The sequence below is a fragment of the Podarcis cretensis genome (assembly GCF_951804945.1).
Source record: "Podarcis cretensis genome assembly, chromosome: 2".
In the NCBI taxonomy this organism is placed as follows: Eukaryota; Metazoa; Chordata; class Lepidosauria; order Squamata; family Lacertidae; genus Podarcis; species Podarcis cretensis.
Window position 1 is genome coordinate 31,640,947 of NC_137171.1, and position 19,390 is coordinate 31,660,336.

General features: G+C 46.0%; 1 protein-coding gene across 1 annotated transcript in view; it reads left to right on the plus strand.

The window, feature by feature from the left end:
• The first annotated feature begins 861 nt into the window (after positions 1-861).
• Positions 862-19,390, plus strand: part of GCGR (glucagon receptor) — a 44,004-nt gene continuing 25,475 nt past the window's right edge. The window contains exon 1 of the mRNA XM_079967689.1: positions 862-1,160. The gene's annotated coding sequence lies outside the window, so the exon portion shown is untranslated. The remainder of the gene's footprint in view (positions 1,161-19,390) is intronic.

A 19,390-nucleotide genomic window follows, 5' to 3' on the forward strand; every position in this document is an offset into this window, starting at 1 on the left:
CCACATATTTAATGTTTCAGACACCTTCCCTCAGGTGTGAACATCTTTTTTCCTGCACAACACCTGGATAAGGCGGGTGCAATCATGGGTGCAGCCAGGGTTTTTGTTAGGGGGCAGGCCTTTTGTGCAGGGGGGGGGCAGAACCTCCGTTAGCTATGATTTTTATTTATTTAGGGGGTGGAGCTGCCCCTCCCTGCCCATGGATGCAATTGATGCACTATAAATTGAATCTGGAAAGAGCCCTAAAGCAGAGTTGGTGTCTTACACAGATGTTCTGTTTTCTCTTAACAATTCAGACCACAGGGCTGATCTGCTTAACTTTCTTCAAGCCATATTAGGTAGGGAAGCAGACTTCCAGACCTCAGCATAAGCCCATCTGATTCATCCAGGGGTTTCCCAAACTTGAGCCTCCAACTGTTTCTGGACTACAATTCCCACCATCCCTAACCCCGGTCCTGCTAGCTAGGGATGATGGAAGTTGTAGTCCAAAAACAGCTGGAGACCCAAGTTTGGGAAACAACGGCATTCATTAGTGAGAGGAAGGCCTTGAGCTTGATGACCGCCTGGCCCTTTGCCCCCTTTCCCCGATGCCACTCAAAGAGTACACGCGTCCCAGGAACAGGATGGCGCCCCCTGACGCGAGGCCCCGGGAAGCATGAGGCGGCCTGAGCCTCGGCTGCCGATCTCCCCCGAAGTTGGGGTGGGCGGGGTGGGGGGGGTGGAGAGGAAGGAGGAGGGGGTCTGCGCAGCCCTCCCTGACACCTCCAAGTCTCGCTTTCCTTTTGCGCGTCAGCAGCAGCAACGGCGGGTGAAAACTTGCGACTCCGGCAGGAGAGAAGGTCCCTTTCTGGAGAGCTGCTTCCCTGGCGCAGCGAGAACGCGGCGCCCCTCCGCCCGCCCGCACCTGCTGCTCCGCGAAGAGGCTCGGCCGCTGTCTCCTCCTCCCCTCCCTCCGGGCGCCCACCCCAGCTCGCCGGTCCCTCCCCCCGAAGCCGGTCACTGAGGCTGCATTGAGCCGCGGCTCTGGCAAAAGTTTTGAGCGGAGCGCCAGCGCTCAGGAGCCGGCGCAGAGCGACCCCTTGGCGGGGAACTTCCTCTACCCTTTGCCCGGCTGCGATGCGCCCGACGGGGAGCGCCGAGAACTGAAGCCACACAGGCAGGTAGGTCTGGGCCGGCGGCTGAGGGAAGAAGGAGGGCTGCCGTCTTCGCGGGTTTTTCCTTTTCCTTTGGTCACGTCGAGGGGCGCGAGCGCGTGGCGGGGAGATCCCCCAGCCGGTTCCAGGGGCACCGGAGGAGGCGCTTTCTCTGGGCTCGCTGAGGGCGGCGGTGTGGAAGGGGGCTCTCCCCCCCCCCCCTTCTTCTCCCCTTCAGCCTCGGGCATAGTTGTCAACTTTTCCCTTTTCTTGCGAGGAATCCTATTCGGAATAAAGGAATTTCCCTTAAAGAGGGGGAAACGTTGACAGCTATGGCCTCGGGTTCCCCGCGGTGAACGGGATGGAGCTGAGCACAGCCAGCCTCGTCCCTGCCTTGCGCCCCGGGGAGGCGAGGCGACAACGGCCTCGGTCCGGGGCGTCCACATGGCAGCCGAATATAGCGGGACAGCTTTGTCGAGGGTTAAAGGAAGGGACTTCTGGAGAGCTCCGTTGGTTAGAACGTGGTGCTGGTAACAGCAAGGTCTCAGGTTCAGTCCCCATATGGGACAGCTATACATTCCTGCACTGCAGGGTGGGGTTTGGACTAGTTGATCCTTGGTGTCCAACTCTACAGTTCTATTATTCTGCAACTGTTAAAAGGGGAGCAGCGTCCTCTCCTGAGAGGTCAGAGACCCACTTGGACGCCAAGTATATAGTCAACTGTGGCACAATTTCTAGAGAGCCTGTTAGAATATGCCACGCACCACCCAGTTTGCCTTGCTGGCTTGCTAGTCTGTGGTAAGGTTGCCATATTTCATAAAGTAAAAAAAAAAACAGGACACCCCGAAAGACATCAACTCTGCCTTTGTAATGTCCTGGGAAATCCGGACGTATAGCAGCCCTTGTCTCTGGACACACAGGGTAATCCTTGACCAGATAACCATACACACACATGTGTCAGTCAAGGACCTCCGTAGCTACTTCTTAAGAGCAACACAATTTTTCCTCCCTTCCCAAGAGCAAACAGTATCAGGTATGATTTCCAACTCCCCTTTGATCAACAATGGCTGCAGCAAAACGAGATGACCCCAAATTACTCTGCCAAATGAAGAATGCTTGAAGGTAACCAGGAGTGGTTTCCAGGTGGAAGGGCTGTGAGTTCAGTTCATTCTGGTACCCAAAATTAATTCCCTGGATCTGAATTAATGCTACACTGACTCCACTTGGTGGATCTTGTGGGTTCCGGTTAAACCACCACCACCACCAAGCAAATCCTGCAAGCCTGAGGTCTGACCAGCCCTGAAATAGATAGTGCCTTGTTCTCTAGTCCACAGTTCATGGGCATAGCCAAGGGGGGTCAGGGGGGCAGCTGTCCCCCATGATCAATAAAAATATTTAACTAACTAAGGTTCTGCCCCCCCTAACAAAAATCCTGGCTACGCCCATGCCACAGTTTTTTGATGCCCTTTGCTTTGAAAACCCAAACAGGAGAATTGCATCAGTTGCACAGGGAACCTCTGGATTTTGGGAAGAGAAAGTGTGGGGCAGTAGTAGTTGGAGAACACTGCATAGATGAGGGGGAATGAAAGGAGGCACAAAGGGATTCACAAGTCACATTAAGCCAAGGCATGGAAGGGGGCACGTATACCCACCATGGAGTTGTGCCTATAGCTAGGGTGTGTGGGTGTGGGTGTGTGTGGGTGTGCGGGTGTACCATAGCTGTCAACTTTTTTCTTGCAAGGAATCCTATTCGGAATAAGGGAATTTCCCTTAAAAAAATGGAAAAGTTGACAGCTATGGTGTGCATATATATATATATATATATATATATATATATATATACACAGTACATACAGTTCCTCTTCTACCCTGCTTCTCCTCCTCCTCCATGCTAGTATCACATCACAGGGCTATGTTCTTGTCTCCTGCCCACAGCCTCCTGCAGACACCCAGCCACACAATCAGTCACGTAACACCTAGCAGAACTTGAACCTAATTAATACTAATGGCAATCTGCTATGTGTGCAGGAGAAAAGGTGGCAGAGGGGAGAGTGGGTGTGCCTGTTGAATGGACAAACACATGCCCCGTGTGAACTATAACCCAAAGGTGAAAAAAACAACTCCGGAGACGACAGCCAATTGGTTAAAAAAATTCTTTTTACTTTATGTATGACTGGGATAGCTCAGTTGGTTAGAGCAGGAGACTCTTATGCTCTGGGTGGTGGGTTCGACCCACATGATGGGCAAAAAGATACCTGCATGGAAATTCTGTTTCTTCCTTAGAATCATAGAGTTCGAAGGGACCACAAGGGTCATCTAGTCCATGACCCTTTTGGTCCCTTTGAACTCTATGATTCTAAGGAAGAAACAGAATTGGAATGGCCACTTTTACAATATATAAGGACCCGAGGCACAGGATTGTTTGTTTTAATGTGTTACGCACTGTATTGCAAAATCACAAAACGTCCATATGAAAATCTCTGGTTAATGTGACACACTGCTAAACAACAAACAGATCTGGAAGCCCAGCAGGTTCAATGAATACTGAACTTAAGCTTGGTTATACCCATCTCTGCAAAAGTGGGGTGAACATTGGCGCACAAGGCGTAAGGGAGATTAATAATGTATACTGGTCCAGTTACCCATTCAGGCAAATCTGTCCTAAACGCTTGGCATGTGCGGTATAATCCTACATTGGCAACTTGGGGAAGTTAGGAAAGATAAGTAGAAGGATTTTCCCCTACAGATGTTGTTGTTGTTCAAATAGGAGGTGTTAAAAATGGTATCCAGTGTATAAATGAACTTCTAAAGATTGGTTCAGAGTCCACCCTACCCTGCTTGGGATTACTGTTAACGTTATTGCTGTAAACACACGATCTCATGCAAAACTCACTAAATTGCCTATACCAAGAGTAGTGTGTGGCACTCACCAAGGCAGGATAATTGCAGGACACCAGATATTAAAATCCCAAGCAAGCCTGACTACTTTTGCCTTTCTCTTGCTACGATGGACAGTGTTGGGTTAACTGCCTTGCCTTGGATACATTGCTGGTGAGGACAGAATTGCAGCCTGTGGGGATCTGGCTCCTCCAGTGTCACTAGTGAGGCAGGATAGGAACCAAAAAGAGACTTGTAGCAGCAATCATGGCAGCCTCTTAGTGTGTGCACGAGGAGTAGAAATCGCTTCCTATTGGCTTTCAGGGTTAGTTCTGACCTCTGATCCTTATGTACAAGCCCAGAACAGCAGTGGGGTTTAGGTAACAGCCCCGCTTCTTGCTAGATTCAGTTTCCCTTGTTTGAGTGTGACGACATGTACAGCAAATTCTTGGAAAAGCTGCATGGGAGCAGACAGTCTCCCTTTAATTAACCTCTTGGTTCAATATCATGGAATGGGCATTGATATGACCATTCTTAAAATGCCTTGCAGGAATCTCCCCTCCTTGCTGCATGATACAGTGGAACTTAATTTGTTCTGGAGGTCCGTTCTTAACCTGAAACTGTTCTTAACCTGAAGCACCACTTTAGCTAATGGGGCCTCCGCTGTCGCTGTGCTGCTGCCACGCGATTTCTGTTCTCATCCTGAAGCAAAGTTCTTAACCCGAGGTACTATTTCTGGGTTAGCGGAGTCTGTAACCTGAAGCGTCTGTTACGCGAGGTACCACTGCACAGTCCTCAGCTCCAACCCCATCCCAGTATGGTCCCATCAGGTGGAACTGACAGCACATTTTGTGACTATTTCTGCTTCTATCCACAGAGGTGGATTTAAGGGAGCGTGACTGGTTCAGTTGCACTGGGCGCAGAGCCTTGGGGACACCGCGGGGGGGGGGGGGGCGGCGCTGCAACTATGATGTAGAATGGAATGTGAGAGGAGGGGGTGCCGCTGAAATTTGAGACCCCCAAATCTATCCACCTACACCCTTCCAAAATGCAGTAAAGGTAAAGGTAAAGGTACCCCTGCCCATACGGGCCAGTCTTGACAGACTCTGGGGTTGTGCGCCCATCTCACTCAAGAGGCCAGGGGCCAGCGCTGTCCGGAGACACTTCCAGGTCACGTGGCCAGCGTGACATCGCTGCTCTGGTGAGCCAGAGCCGCACACGGAAACGCCGTTTACCTTCCCGCTGGTAAGCGGTCCCTATTTATCTACTTGCACCCGGAGGTGCTTTCGAACTGCTAGGTTGGCAGGCGCTGGGACCGAGCAGCGGGAGTGCACCCCGCCGCAGGGATTCGAACCGCCGACCTTTCGATCAGCAAGTCCTAGGCGCTGAGGCTTTAACCCACAGCGCCACCTGCGTCCCCCAAAATGCAGTAGGAGAAGCAAATTACCAGTAGCAAATTCTTGTAATGTGATCTTGATTTATGCACTTAAAAGCAATCCAGCTCTTAATGAGAAACCTGCAATTCTCCAAGGATCACTTGTGTAAGTTATGCAGAGATGCAAATATTTCAACATGATGTGAACCCAGAAATATGTTAGTTTTTTTTTAAAAAAGTGTTACTGTGTGCCAGTTTTTAGGGAATTTTAAATATTTGGTGGCAGAAACACATGACACAGAGAACAGTGTGTACAAAGGTCTTGAAGGGCATTTATGGGATGGGACAGGAGATATACAGAGCACAGACTTCCTTGCCTCTGGCCGCCGAAAACTCCACTTACAACTTCTATGTTTTCACAAAGTACTGTCTGCACATTTTCAAACCCGCCCCCCCCAATAATGCTGATGACTAGAAACTTCAGTGTTGCTTTTTTTAAAGTAAAACTGAAATTAATGGAAACAGAAAGATGTCTCGACATCCCAGATTCCATTGCAATTGCAGTTATGAAGATTTTCAAATGCACATGCCCTTCCCAGACTCATTCACCTAATACTGCCTTTCACTCAGTGTGTTAAGACATCTATCCCCTCCCAACAGTCCTGACCTATTGGATTTTTGAGACCCGATGTGACAATCTCCCATACTCTTTGTCCACTTTACCTTTAGCACATATTTTTCTTGCCCTGTGTATCAAATCCTCTGCTGCTTGGGGCCCAGAATAGATGTTTTTCACTGTTTGGCTGTGAACACAGTGAAGAGTCTATTCTCTGTGTGCCACAAAATGCCCTGGGTGTAATTGGAGGACAGTGTATCATGATACCACCCATTCATTAGTCTGATATAATTCAGCTCCTCATGTAGCATGGATGATATGAAAATCCTAATTTCTGATGCCCCATCTGGCATAAGTTTCAATATAAGACTCTGGGAAACATATCTCGTTAGATATGTTTGTTAAGCTTGTTAGAGTGTTTCAGCTTTGTGCTTGGTTGGCGGCTGCTGCTTAATTTCTAAAATGATGGCCAGAGTTCAGCCCTATCTGGAAGCCAGGCCCTCTAACCAGGAAAACTTACTCTGTAGCCACCAATGAAAACGGAGGGACTGGCTACACTTGTTGAGCTTGTGCATGCTCAAGAGGCATGGACTCTTCTCTTTGGATAACCAGAACAAGAAAAAAAGAAAGAAAAAAGCAACCCCTACTAGTGCAGTATTTGGGAGACTCCGTACACACAGCCCTGCCAGTTTGAGTGAATTGATTGCATCTTGGGCTGGATTTGGCTGTGTGATTGCTTCACTGAATGCTCAAATCAAGACTGGGGGAAAAGTCTCCTGGTGTTCTACTGCACCATCATAAACGCTTTGTAGTTGGACTGCAATAGTAGAGTAAAATCTCAGCTTGCATTGAAAAATTATGACTGGAGAGTGTAGATAACCTATTGCACCATTGTTTCACTGCTTGGTGAAAAGATTGAACAGATTCACTCAATCCGCATAAGGGCACCCATCCCAGGTTGTGTGATTTGGACCTCAGATTCTAGGATCCAGAACTAGCTTCTCTAGCAGAACCTATGGCTTGACAAAAACAGGTTCCAACTCAAATTAAGTAGCAAATCTGGTTCTTCTGTTGTGTCTAGCTGGCTGTGGATGTCACCTACTTATTTGGGGATGTTATATACTTCTTGATATAGACCACTGGTGTCAGGTGGATGTGTTTTTACATGCTTTCAAGAGGCAACAATTTCTGGAAAACATTCTGGCAGGGCTTTGCGTTAAGTTGCCAATACAAATGGATTGAAATCTGCCTTCATTCATTTGCAGCGTTTCTATTCTGCATTTCCCCCAAGGAGCACAAGAAGGGGTCTACATAATTCTACCCTCCAAGGTTATCCTCGAAACAACCCTTTGAGCTAAGTTAGCTTCAGCTTGTGTGACTGGCTCACCTGGCTGAGTGAGTGGGGATTGGAACCTGGAACTATCTCTTCCTTTCCTAGTCCAACCCTCTAACCACTACACCACACACTTGCCTATCAGATTCTGAATGGAAAAATGTCTTCTGGGGCTGAGCCTGCAAGAGACGCAGTATGTAGTCTTTTGCACAGCCTGTAGTTCTGCCTGCACATGTGCTTCTTGGCATCAGTGCTTGCCCGCTAAGTGGCAGACAGCTAGGCATCCTTGAGCGCTGTTCCTTGCATCACAAGGGCCATGGTGGTGGGTGAGTGAGTGCTGAGCTATGACCACTTGGTTCTGTGGGGATATTTGCAGTGATGGGAGGCCCTGAGCAGGGTCCTTTAGGTTCAGTCTCAGCCTCTCCACTGTGCCCTTTGTGCCTCTGCTCCGAGTTGGGCTGTGTCAACAGAGTGATTGCAAAGTATCCTGTTTGAACAAGTCTTACTCACTATGAGAGCTTGCAAGTTGGGAAGTTGCCTGGTGCATCAGAATAACAACTGCTCCAATCCTGCCCCCTTCAGTTGGGGGTGTGTCTCGTCACCAGCACCCAAGCAGACGGCAGCCACGGATGGGAGGATGAAGAGGATCCTTTGCTGCCTTTTCTGTGTCTTGCAGGCTCATGGTTTGGGTGTTTGCTTAGAAAAGGATTCAATAGTCACCTAACATGGACTCAATTGGTCTGTGCATGAGCAGGCACAGATGTATCTATTTCAGAGGCACTGTGTCCAGATGTGCAATGGTAGCAGCAAGCCCCCTTGCCACTAGCCTCTTACCTTGGCAAAGCAGCAGCAAATCTTCCCATTGAGCCAGTGAGTTATCAATTCCATATAGAGTTAGCAAAGCAAAGAGAAAATGGGCTGGAGATTAAATAAGGTAAAGGTAAAGCAACCCCTGACCATTAGGTCTAGTCGTGACCGACTCTGGGGTTGCAGCGCTCATCTCACTTTATTGGCCGAGGGAGCCGGCGTACAGCTTCCGGGTCATGTGGCCAGCATGACTAAGCCGCTTCTGGCGAACCAGAGCAGCGCACGGAAACGCCATTTACCTTCCTGCTGGAGCGGTACCTATTTATCTACTTGCACTTTGACGTGCTTTCGAACTACTAGGTTGGCAGGAGCAGGGACCGAGCAACTGGAGCTCACCCCATCGTGGGGATTCGAACCGCTGACCTTCTGATCCTAGGCTCTGTGGTTTAACCCACAGCACCACCCGCATCCCTGGAGATTAAATATTCAGCCTCAAACAATGTGACAGTGAGCCCAGGAAGCTACCAAAATAAGAAAAGCCACACAGACATCCTTCTGCAGTTCATATAGCTGGAGCAAATGCTCTTTGCAGGATACCTGGGCTGTAAAGCCTTTGGCCATGTCCTCCTTAAAAGGCTCTCCAGCAGCTGTGCTGGCCATTCACCATACTTAACAGGCTGCCAGTGGGAAGGCACAGTTGGCTCTTCAGAAGGCTGTGCCAGCTCTTCGGCCTGAGTTGATGGAATTTGAAAGAGATTACCTGCAACAGAGTACCAAGCCCTTCATCAACCCCACCTTGCACAGGGATTCACAAGTCCTGGCAGTCAGGTGATGAGCAGGATTTGTGAAACCCAGTTTACAGCACTGCATCAGGGCTTGCAAAGTTCAAGCCTGTGGCTTTGCCCACATGGTTTGATTTCAAACCACACAGGCAAAAAACCTAGGTTACCCAATGTCATTATGGTATCAGGTGGCTGACAGAGGAGCAGCTCCACCTACCTGTCAAACTTGGCCTGCAGAGAATAAGGATCTGGCCTTCTGACCATATCCAGTTCCCCACCCTTGCTTTATTGCAATATATGTGAGACTAGAAGGGCGTTGATTTTGGCATTACAGGAAGTAGTAAATTGTGGCAGTAGTGACACATTTTTGCTTTGCCCTCTGTGTGGTTTACAGGTGTTGTTCTTGCACTGTGGGATGAAGTCAGAGATTCTGTGCTGTAAGAGAGAAGATGGTTTTTCTCAGCAGATCCGTTTCTAGAGATCTAACTGGTGGCAGGCGTCTTTCATCTGAAAAGGCCACACAGCCTCTTTTGCAGCTGGCATGTCCTCTCATAGATCAAGGATGGCTAATCTTGGACCCTTTAGGTGTTGCTAAACTACAATTCCCCCCACCCCCAACCATGGGCCATGCCTGCTGGGGTTGATGGGTGTTGCTCTCTTTCTAGTATAAACTGCTGACCATCTCTCCCTTTAGCCACTTTCCTTTACAGCACGCAGTCTGTGTCCCTATGTGGGATAAAGTGACCAATGAGGCAGGAGTCAGCATTCAGGTGGACTTTGCCTCCTCCATTTCAATCATGGGTGGGAAACTCCAGCTCCCATCAGCGCCAGTAAGCATGGACAGTGGTCAGGGGATGATGGGATTTGTAGTCCAGCAGCAGTTAGCCAAACAGGGAATGTCACCTGCCTGCCTGCATTTGCTATCTTGCCAAACTGTCCTTTGATCACTCTCATTTTATTCCTTTTTCTCCAGTTGGCTGCTGCTGTTTTCTTACCTCCCAAGGCCAGGAAGCGTCTCATCACATTTTACAATACAAGGTGCTGTGTGGGGATTATCATTAATACTGAGGAAGCTCTTTCCATTCCTCTGCCTCATAGTAGGGGTTCTGGATACTCATGGAGATGAGCTGTTGAAATCAAGAGCTCACCTATCCCTAAAGAGCCATTTTACATTATAGTACCATTTTTTACGTTAGAGTGTAAACACTTATAAAGTTGTCTGAAGTTTTCTTTGGCCTATTTGTATATTAAAACAGAAACAAACAAACAAACCCCTGCACCCTCACATCTGAGTAATGTTGAAATGTCATCCTCTATAGCTGTTTCACAGCTAAATACAAGAAAAGTGCTGTGGAAATTGAATTACCCCGGCCGTTTGTGACATCAGAGTTGTCCCAGCTAATCAGATACTTCTCATCATCATCACTAGGATTTAGTCCATTATTTCTTTCTGCAGCCGAGGCTGATGATGGTGGGGACAGCAGAGGGTAATGAAGATCAAAATTAAGATGCAGAAACAGAGCCATGAGGCCTTTGGTCCGTGGGTGTGCACACTCATAGGACCAAAATAGCGGGATAATGGCAGAGGTGCAAGTGGTTGATGGATCTAATGACTCTCCCCCTAAGACTGGCTGAAGCCACCTGATCCCTAGTGGGAAATGTGGTGTTAATGGCAGAGCCAGCCTTACCGTTGTTGGCATCGCATCAGTTCCTGCCTCAGACATCCCCTCCCCTGCCAAGCACTGAAGCCCCTGCTGCGTTGGATTGTAGCTTCAAGGTTTGTGCCATTAACGCACTAGGGGCTAATCCTTTTGTGTTTTAACAAGAGAGCAGCTTCCCCCTTCCTCCTCTCCCCACAGCCTCTCTCTTGAGCAATCAAGGGGTGGGGGGTGAAAGCATATGTGTGTGTGAGCGAGTGGGGGGTGGGGAGGCAGGATCAGAGCAGCTTTGATGCTTGTTTGCTGAGAGAAGAGTCTGGAAGAGAGAATGTACTGCATTACATTCCCAGCATGGGTGATGCTGCAGCGCATCTTTCTTTCACCAGGCATAGGAGTTTTTCTTTTCCCAGGCACAATTATTATTTTTTTTTTTACAGAAGCACTATTTCTTCTTCTTCTTCTTCTTCTTCTTCTTCTTCTTCTTCTTCTTCTTCTCCTTCTCCTTCTCCTTCTCCTTCTCCTTCTCCTTCTCCTCCTCCTCCTCCTCCTCTTTTTCAAGAGACAATCCTACCCACCTCTTGGAATTCAAGAACCACTCATGCAGTCCTACTGCAAAAGCCTGAAGCATATGCACAGTTTGCAGCACAGAGATGGAAATATAAAATGATCAGAAACGGTGGTGTCTTTCCCATAGGTTGTCCATAGAACTGGCATTGTTCTGAAAGGAAGGACTAATGGTGTCTTCCTAGGTGCACTTATGTACAAGTAAGCACTATCGAACTTCAGAGTAAACAATCATAGGATTGGGCTGTACTTGAGCTTTAAACTAGTGTACAGTGAAATCCAGAGTCACAGAGCTATGATACTCTTCTGAATAAGGAAAATAAATAAGCTTAACACAGCAGGCACCTGATAGTTCTGTCAATGGGATTATAGCATCCAACATGTAGGAAATATACCCACACTCGAACCGTGTCTGCTTTGCACATTGTTTGAAGAACCACAAGTGTTTCCAGATGGAAGCTTACTGTTGCAAACTGATCATTCAGATATTGCAAACGGGTTACTGGCAGCAGGTTGTTGTTTTTAAAACTTGTCAGGTTTTTTCATGGAAAGGGTAAGTGTGGAGAAGAGACAAGGTGTGATTTTGATATCAACAATGTTCTCCAGATGCCAGGAAAACTCCCAAACATGAGTGCGTGAGGAACACCAATCCTACCAAAATAAAATCCACCTGGAAGCAGCCTCTGCTACCCAGAGGTGACAAAGAACAACAACATTAATGGAATTCAGTTGACAAATTTAAATGACTCACCTGGACCAGGTGGCATTCACTGAATAATTATTTAAAAACTCAAAATGTGAAGTTGTTCATCTTCAAGGTAATTCTAAACCAAAATGACCCTCATACCACAGGGTTAATAGCTAGTGGAATGCTAATTTCTAAGAAGGATCTTTTAGGGTACAGCCTCAGGAAATTACATTTCTATCAGCCTAGCTACCTGACCCAGGCAAATTGGTGGAAGCAGCATTATTAAAGCTAGAACTATTAAACGTGTAGCCTTGGAAGAAACAGAATTAAATCAAGCTTTAATCATTGGGTTGGGAAGTCAACAAAGATATAGACGTGTGAATTGGTTGATATTATGGAGATTTTTAAAGCTTTTGACTATTAAAAGGTTCCTAAACAGCAAAACATGGTAATATTCAATGTAAAAGCAAAATGATGCCCACTGGAACAAAAATATACGGTAATAAAAATCCTAAATTCCCCAGCTGATGGTGAATTGGCTGTAACTCCTCAGGAAAAAGATATTGAGTTCACAGTAGGGAATTCATTGAAAATGTCAGCCCAGTGTGCTGTGGCAGTAAACAGAATGTATAGTATTATGAATTATTATTAGGAAAGGGACAAAGAATAAAGCAGCAAATTTATTTATGGCATGTTCAGTTTTGATTTCTGCATCTGAAAGGGACGACCACAATACTAGGAAAGGTACAGAAAAAGGCAATTAAAATGATCATTTTCCTTAAATAGAAAGCGTAAAAAGATGAATGCATTTGGGTTTAGAAAAAAGGTGTCAAAAGTAAGAGGTGAAATTCTGTGTATAGAGACAGTGAATGGGGAGGCATTCTCTTCCTCATGATACTAGAACTCAGGATTCATCCAATGAATGTTGGGTGGCAGTAGAATCAGGACAGACAAATTAAGTAAAACACAATTAAGGATGGAATTAACAGTGAACAAGAGACCTGCAACACAATATTGCAGTGTATCTTCCCTCCTTAAAGCGTGCACAGTCTTCATTTGGTTGTTTTCTGTGGGAAGGTGCCCTCTTAGTTGTTGTTTTTAAAATGTGCTTCTGCAAAGCATGTAGATCCCTTGAGGATCCTGATACCTCCTTTTTGTTTCTCAGTATCTCTATTCTAGCTGTAATCCCGGCAGCACCCACCCGCTTAATTCACTATTAGAAGGAGCCATAAAGAATGCATAGCTGGCACTGAAAATAGCAGTCCTTCGTCTTATTATTATCTGCACTAATGTATAATAATCCAAAATGTACAGCATTACTTTATCATGCTCCACTTCTCACCCCACACCTTGCAAGTGGCAGCCAATTGAGTGGGAGGAGCAGGGAAACTGATGAGTGTGGTTTTATCGCACATTACACAGCCCCTGTATTATGGAAATTATAAGGAAGAATGGAGAAGATGCAGGGCTGCTACAGCATCAGCCACATCCTCCCACCCTTAGTTATGGATTTTATTTAAGCTTTTGTTTTTCAAGCCAATTTATATATTCATGGAGAATGGGTCTATCCAGAACCACCCTTTCCTGGGACCTTAAGGTGAAGAGCAGGTAAATAACAACAATGGAGGGGGGCCCACCTTCACCATTCTGCCTGTGAGCTTTTGTGGAGCACTTTGAGATAAAAAGTACAGTCGTACCTCATGTTACATCTGCTTCATGTTACGTTTTTCAGGTTACGTACCGCGGCCACCCGGAAGTACCGGAAAGGGTTACTTCCAGGTTTCGCCGCTTGCGCAGAAGCGCAAAATGATGTCAAGCGGATGCGCAGAAGCAGCAAATCGCAACCCGCGTGTGGTTGCGTTCTTTTCATGTTGCGAACGGGCCTCCAGAACGGATCCCATTCACAACCAGAGGTACCACTGTACCAGATGAGATGGACCACTGGTCTAGCGAAGCAAAGCAATGCTTAAGATTCTTAGCAGATTTCAGACAGAACATTTCAGACTCCCTCCAATCCTTTCCCCAAGGCCATTTCCCCCTGTACTCTGGACCAGTTTTTCTGTTTGCTGCAGGGAGGTTCCTCTGGAAAGATGGGGCACTGCATTTTGAAGACTGCCTGCCCTGTGTTTTCAAAGGGATGTTTATACTGCTGTCCCTTCCAAGTTAATAAGCCCAGTGCACATTGTACACAGGCAGTAGCAGGACCAGGGAAAGAAAAGATGGCTTTGTTACCTGGATTTCCTCCAGGACAGCTGGGCTGGGGTTTTATTTAATGAATTGCCAGAAAGCCAAAGGCCAAGAAAGACCAACCCTGCAGGATGGGGCCAAGTGCATCTCTGATACCCATATCCAAGCAAACAAGGGAATGTCCCTGCCCAGGTAGAGTCTCCAGGAGAGGGATGCTTCCCATGCGTATTTCCTGCCACTGTATCAGTGGAAGTGCCATGGCTTCCAAGTCGTAGAGGAATCTCTGCTGCAACAACATATGCATTAAGCAGGCATCCATTCCTGGGCCCTTTTCTTCGAATTGTGAATAGTGCCAGCCAGGGACGGGAGTAGACAGTTGTCTTGGAGCAGCTGAGATTGAAGGTGATAAGGATTTTATTTTATTTACTCCTCGATAAATTTATTCAGCAATGCTACATTACTTCAATAAATTTCTGTTATGCCCTTTGCCATAAACAACCTCTGAGCGGTTTACACAAATAAATGCATTTATTTGTTGTTATCACATATATATCCCACCTTTCCTCCAAGGAACTCAAGGCGGCAAGCATGATTCTCACATCCTCAGAACAACCATTGAGGTAGGTTAGGCTTGGGAATGATGACTGTCCCAAGTTCACTCAGTAGCTTCATGGCTAAGTGGGGTTTTGAAGCCTGGATTCCCAAGTCCTACTCTGACACTGTAACCGGTACACTGGCTCAAAATCTGTAAACAACTATAAACAATTACATTTTAAAACCAGTACAGTGGTACCTCGGGTTACAGACGCTTCAGGTTATAGACTCCGCTTACCCGGAAGAAGTACCTCGGGTTAAGAACTTTGCTTCAGGATGAGAACGGAAATCGCGTGCTTGTGGCGTGGCAGCAGTGGGAGGCCCCATTAGCTAAAATGTTACCTCAGGTTAAGAACAGTTTCAGGTTAAGAACGGACCTCCAGAACAAATTAAGTTATTAACCTGAGGTACCACTGTATTAGAATCCAAATCAAGCCAACAGCAGAAAAGCTGGGAGACAGATCCTTCATAGCTGCCATAGCACCCAGCAGGTTGTGTAGAATACAAATGACCTTGGTTGTGGGGGAATGGGGTCACTGGTGTGGGGAGCAGGATCCTATTACTTCAACAGATCCCAATCATTCCCTCATGCAGTGAACATACTTCTGTCTTTTTGGGTTCAGCCCAGCTCTTTCTGAGGTTCACGCTTTATACACCATCAGCTTCTTTCCAATAAATGGGTCTTCTAGCCTTCCTCTTCTAGCTTCCACACTTTTGACTGTCCAGATTTATTTGGCTGATGCAATGGATGCTATAGCCTATATAATCTCCTTAGGGCAGGGCTTCAAATTAGGAGTCCTGATGCCCTACAGTTAGAGATGGGGAAGAAATTCAATTCAGTTTGCATTTAAAAGCAAATCACCCTGAGTCACACTTTCAGAAACAACGTGAAAACCAAAAGACAGCCAGCATCCATCAAAATTTGCACTTCTCTGAATTTTGCAAAGAAGTTCTCCAACCAAGTAGTGTTCACAAAAATGCATGTAGTAGGGCAAAGCGTGCATAAAAATGCATATACTAGTGAACAACATACAAAAGTGCAATGTACTGGAGAACAGCTATTAGGCAAAATCACATACAAAATATGTATATTAGGAGAAATGCTGATGAACTTTCATTAGGACTTTTTTTTTAATGCAGACCAATGTGGAAATGTGGAGAAGTGAATTTAAGATTGGAAAAAATGAGAATGTGAGAGGAAATAATGGGCAGATTCCCGCTGCCTACATTTGCCAAATAAATTCTTCAGGGTCTCCAATCTGATCCTATATTAGCAGCTGATGAGCAGTGCGCTTGTGAGATGAGAAGAGAGGGGTATCTTCATCATTTGTGGAGGACAAAGCAGAAATAGGAAGAATGAAGAGCTCAGCTGAAATCTTAGGGGGCTCAGGGATCTTGCAGTGGCCTGGCTTATCGGGCTGAAGGTGTATTCAGGGCCACTCCATCCATTTTCCAAAGCCCGAGAGCTGTGCACAGAGTTCTCCTTACATGGGATTCTGTGAAAAGTTAGCTTATAGTGTTGTCTAAAATTCAGGCAAGGACTTTCCCCACCCTATGGCAAATTTTTCTAGGCAATATATTTAGCGTGTTTTCCCCCTTGTCCTCTGAAATGGTAACAAGGAACAGTCAGATGGGATGGGCTTGTGCTTAAAAGGCAGAAAGGAAAATTTATCTGGGAGAGGATTAACAGATAGGTTCTGTTTTCACAGTTAGGGTCTAACTCGTCATCAGGTGTAGGTAATTTTCTCCCAGTTCGTATTGGCTAATGAACCTGAGGCCCGGTGGTATGTGCACAGTGACTTGCCTGACCTATCAAGGTTATTTGTTGTTGTCCTACGCACACTCCCTGGCCCCTTATCTTGCGACACATTGGTAGTATGTTTGATGGAGATGAATAAGTTGTTGCTTACAGTCACAAAGGCCCAAGGTTATTTTGCAGAGGTTTTTAGCTTAGGATCATGATTCAATACTTGTGCCTCTGGTCTATTTACACAAGAAGGGAATCCCAGGGTGCTTGAGCCATGCCCCATTGTGCACAATTGCACACTATTGTTGCCAATGAGAGCGAATTATTTTTTTAAAAATGGGAAAGGATGGAGAAGTGCAAGAGGGGTGATGGCCCAGCAGGACACAGGTAGGATGATGTGGATGAACTGCTATCATTTGTCCTTTTCCACAAGCCTTAGGATTGCAACCTTGGAGATTTATACAGGAACTCAGCAGTAAGTTATGGGACATGCACTGATTGTGGACATTTTGCAGGCATGAACAGTGCTGAAAGCAGATTGCATATAACTGCCCCATTGTGAGCACAAATCATAATGAATGCACAATAGAAGACATCTGAAGGGTCTCTAATACATCTGCTCTTCTGTCCACAGATGGCTGGGTATCATCATTAGTTCAGTTCTGTATATTCACATATGAGAGTTAGCCTCAAACTTTTTATGAACGTGAAGAGTGAACTGGGGAGTGGGGCACACCAGGACATTTGAGTAAGTTTGCCAGATCACAACCTGGAGATCCATACGACAGAGCTCTGGAATGTGATCTGGCAAGCCTGGATAGGAGTTACCAAGTCACAAAAGAACAACACAGACAACACTGTAGAAATACAATGGATTATTATGGACTACCATGAACCTGAGCAACAGCCTCCCCATTGATCACCCTTGCCACCCAAAACATGATGGATTAGCCTACCTTGGACCAATTAAGTTTTTGCCAGTGTTGGCTGAGTTGTCAAAGTTAGGCGGTGGGCAAAAAAGACACCATCTCTCTCTCTGAAAGCAGATTCTGGTGGCCTTCTGAAAACAATCCTGCTGTAGTGATGTATCCTTACACTCATCAGTCATCTTCTTCAGCAACTAAATTTCAAGCTCTTGCTTCACCTCTACCTCCTGCCTAATATGTCAGAACCCAGAGAACTCCCTCTGGTGCCAGGCATGTAGGTCAAAACTATCTCCAGATGGCTCTGCAAAGCCAGCTTGGGGCTAATGGTAGGAAGCCAGCTGGGTCAGGGATATCAAATCTAGTACTGGAGGAATAGGTGGCCCTAGGGGCCTAAGAGGAAGAGGGAAAGACAGAGATACCTGTTGGTTTAATGCTTGTGATCAGATTTCCTTTGTAATTATGGGTATTGTTTGGAGGCAATCCAAGAGGCCCAGGTCCCAGGTCTTTTGCACCAGTTCTGGATCTCCTTTCTCTTCTTCCCTCCTCTTCTTTTTAAACTTAAAAACAATATTTTGTGCAAATTTTATGCATTGGCTCGTGCCCCCGAGTCCTTTAAGTACTTTGCAGTACAGTGGTATCTCGGGTTACATACGCTTCAGGTTACATACGCTCCAGGTTACAGACTCCGCTAACCCAGAAATAGTGCTTCAGGTTAAGAACTTTGCTTCAGGATGAGAATAGAAATTGCGCGGTGGCGGCGCGGCGGCAGCGGGAGGCCCCATTAGCTAAAGTGGTGCTTCAGGTTAAGAACAGTTTCAGGTTAAGAACGGACCTCAGGAACAAATTAAGTACTTAACCCAAGGTACTACTGTACAATACTCCTGTTGGTAATGCTCTCCATCTTCCTTTGGCAATGGACAGTGTGAGCATGCCCTGTTGTTGCATATGTTGCAAAGCATCCTGGGACTCTCCCAACAATAACTGATGTTACCCCTAAGCTACTTATTTCTGTAAAGCCCGTAACATATTCTCTATACAGCTATCCTCCTGCTCCTTGACTTACCTCACAGACTATTTCATCTAACCCACATTAAATCAGGATAGCTATTTTGTTGTTGCCACCATTGAGTTATTTCTCTAGAATTGGACTCTGTTTCTTTGTGAGGCAGATGACCAGTGTTAGAGACCCATGTATAGTGTTGCAACATTCCAGGCTAGAAGTGACCAAGACTTGTGTAACAGTGGGCAGTCAGGGCAGCCCCCAAATTTCCTGGAGCCGTTTTCACCAGGAAACCACCAAGAGTGGCCTAGAGATCTTAAAAAACAAATTTTCATCTCCGGACAGGGGTGTATCTGAATTTCTCAAGTAGCAGCAGATTCAGCATAAATATATACTCAACCTTCCCATTCTGGAAGGAGAACTGATGCAGTCTCTCTCCTTTACTGGCAACAACACAAGCTAAGATTGAGGATGATACTGCGTTTTCATTTAGAATACTCTTGTTATTGGCACCGAAAGTTCTTCTGCAATACAAAAGCATTACTGCGTTTCTGCAGTTTATCACAGCTGCAGCAATTTCTGAAAGCAAAAAAGGCTCCCACTCCCGAATAAAGTTTAATAATAATTATCTAAGGAAATTTAAGACGAAGGGTAAGGGGGAATAATAGCAGATAATTGACTAATTTGCTGAGGCAAAGAAACAGAAAATGAGATTGAAATTGACTGGTAAAAAGCTTCTCTATTAAATGTTGTATAACATTTCACAGGTGACTACGTTATGATAATTAAACCTTACAAGGTGCTAATCTCTTAAACTGGTGCATTTAATGTGGATAAGAGTGCTCATCTAGCTTACTTCAGTTTGCTGGGAATATTAGCTCTCACCCAAGGTTTCTAGCTCTCATGACTAATGCATTATTTTCTTTGTATTTCTGTCTGATCTTAACCCATGAGCAGATTACAATGTATTGTTTTATTCTGACAACAAACCCGTGAGATAGATCAAGTTTAGGTACAATGACAGCCCCATTCCCACCCACGAAGTTTTATAATATAACAGGAAATGTACACGCTGCAGGTAGGCTCTTTTTTTTTGCCGTTTC